The sequence below is a fragment of the Drosophila willistoni genome, assembly GCF_018902025.1.
Source record: "Drosophila willistoni isolate 14030-0811.24 chromosome XR unlocalized genomic scaffold, UCI_dwil_1.1 Seg143, whole genome shotgun sequence".
Lineage (NCBI taxonomy): Eukaryota > Metazoa > Arthropoda > Insecta > Diptera > Drosophilidae > Drosophila > Drosophila willistoni.
This window is the reverse complement of record NW_025814056.1, coordinates 6,325,223-6,328,212: the sequence shown is the minus strand read 5'-3', so window position 1 is coordinate 6,328,212 and position 2,990 is coordinate 6,325,223.

Sequence of the window (2,990 nt, the reverse complement as noted above, 5' to 3'; positions counted from 1 at the left end):
TTAACGCAATGCATCCTAAAGCGGTTTATTCCGCCAAAAGGAAGAATGCAGAGTTGAAGAAAAGATGAGAAACAAGCAGAAACAGAGAGAGAAAGAAAGAGAGAGAGAGAGAGAGAGAGAGGGAGAGATATAGGGACAAAAACTTAAATAAAGTGGAATTACTTGTCGAAGGTTGAGTGAGAGTTCCTTTACCATCTAAGGAGCATTCTGCATATTCATTTTGCTCTAGTTTCTGTGTGGCCACTTGAACGTTTCCAGTTGCCTGTTTGAGTTGTCAACGCGAACAACTCTCGAGTGGATGAATGAAAAGTTTCCCCTATTCCCTTTGCCCTCGGTTTAGTGTCTTCAGTTGGCCAACATTTATTACTTTTTACTCACTGAAAGGCTTTAATCTTAAGGCTTTTTTTCCCTCAGCCTCATTCTCCTCTTTCCCCCATCCCATCCGATACCATCCCATAGCGTTGTTGTAAATGTTTCATATTTGAAATTGAAATATCTGCCGTATTAAAGTCTTGATCTAAATAATTAAAATAAATGTCTTCATTTCGAATTATGCGAGGATTTTCGTCAACCATTAAAGTTAACTGGTTGGTAAGGGTAAGAGTAAGGGATTCCGCCTCATCTTCATCTATGTACATTCTCCATTATACTCCCTACACCCGTCAGCCATTTACAAGTTAATTGGCGGCCAAGTTGCTGGCGAAAAACAAAAATATTATTTTATATGCCTTTGGAAATTAAGAAAAGTTTGCTCCGTTTGACTGTGGGAGCTTAGGGGGAGCAATGGAATGGATGGAGTAAAATGATGTTATGTGGGTGTGGCATGTATTCCTAAGGTGGCGGCTGGTTGCCACTAATGAGCGTATTGTTTGGTAGATAAAAGGGAACTGCCGAAGGGCAATGCAGGAAACAGGAAATAGCCATTGTTGTTGGCATTGGCCAATGGAGGTAGCAAAAGGTTTTTTTTCTACGTGTATATATATATATATCTGGTTTTGTAATTAGATAGTATATAGAGGGTCAGACAGGGCAGCTATGAAAATGCATTGGAAACATCATTTAGGGGATTATAATTGTTGGATACAAAAAAAAAAAAAAGCTTTCACTGATTTTTATGTGCTGTTGTTTATCAAAAAACATTGTTGATATTATGAGAAAATATTATCTTATCTTTCGGAAAACGTCAACTAACTCATTACTAGTCGATTTTGGAGTAGAATGATTAGATTTCGTTAATAACCAAATTGATTTTGATCTAAGCACTTAATAAAATGTCCAATTATTTATCGATCAAAGTGTTATCTATCTATTGAAATCTATTTCTCATTATCTATGTCCGTCTAGTCATTGAATTAAAATTATTTTTTGTCTAGATAGCCAATGGATTAATTAACTTGAAACTAAAATCCTTTCCCGTTATGCAAAAGCTAATCTTGAATAAGAAAGAAATTTGAACTGTTCTCTGTCAACTAATCGCTCTTAATTTTCATCTAGTGCTATGTGTGCCTTTTCTTTTGGGCTCTGATTTTTACCACAGAAAAGTAAAGCTAATTGTTTTTTATTTGAAATTAATATTAGTTTTTCAATAAACATTTTGCAGTAGCAGCTGCTGCTTGAAAACTGTTAGATCTAACCGACAACAGGCTGGCCAACTCGCTTGGCTAACGCTTTCAATATTTTCCTTTAAAATGAAACTGAAATGTAATTAAATTTTTTGGCAATTCGTTTAATTGAGTTTTAAGCCGCAACTTTTAGCTGGGCCCTCGAAATTGAAAGTTGCTTCGTTTTACTAGCCGTCGCGACGCTTCGCCTCCTTTTCCTTCGGGTTGTATCATAAAGCAAATGTCTGCTCGGAATCTATTTTTTAATTTCTGTGGTTAAGCTGCCCTCCCGCCGGCCGCACTGCCTCCTCTTACGTGCCCCCACCCGCCATGTCCGTCTGTTTGCTCTGTAATTAAGTGCGTCTAATTTGTGTTAAGCGCTGTGCCACTTGAGCATCGTTCCTTTTGCTGCTTGCTTCTTGCCTGTCTTACTGGGTATGTGCTTAACATAAGCCCAGACTTTCCAGTTAAGGGCTTTAAAGGTTTCTCTACCAATTCCAAAAAAAACCAACATGTATACAACAAAAAATGAGCAAAAAAACGAAGACAGAAATAAATAAAAAAAAAATTTAACTGCCGTAAAATTGCCACCTCCAGCCTTGGGAATTTCGTTGAAGAGAAACATTTTTTTTTTTTTTTTTTCTTATTTTGAGTGATTTCTGTGTGCCAGAGATTTAAGGGAGGGACTTTACTTGTGCAGCGATACGTGTGATTTGCATGACTGGAACAGTTTCCGATATGATTTAAATGACAATCAAAGATAATAATTTCATTATTGATGAACATCATGATCTAGGTCGGTAATTATAAGAAACATATAATTACATATAATTTTTAATTATAATTATATATATTATTTTTATAATTATAATTACATTGCTATTCATTTAAATGAATAAGTACAAGGTATAAACATGTAAACATGATTAAGTGAATGCCATTAAATGAAATTGTTTAGCACAGATCTACAGATCCACATTTGTTTGTGGATTGATATCGTTCCTGGTATCTTTGGGTAGGGATACCTATAGAACTAGTAGGCATTTCTATCAGATTGCCGACACTTTTTTGTTTAGTATGAACCGACGCTTGAACAACATTAAGAAATATTGGAAATTTACTTTTAGAATTTGATTTCTGTTTGGCAAACTTGAACAGCTTTTCGGCATTATGGGCAGAAGTCCAATACCCTGGAAATACTATACATATGATGATACGATAAGGGCTTCAATTCTTTCACTAATTTGATCCTATATGGATGTATACGAAGACCTTTCTGTGATTGACGAATAGGGAGCAAGTTGGTTCGAACGGCGATTCGGCGCAGTAAGATGTTAGTATTATATCCTTTCAAGAATTACCATGTTCCTTTATCTACAGACTTTGGTA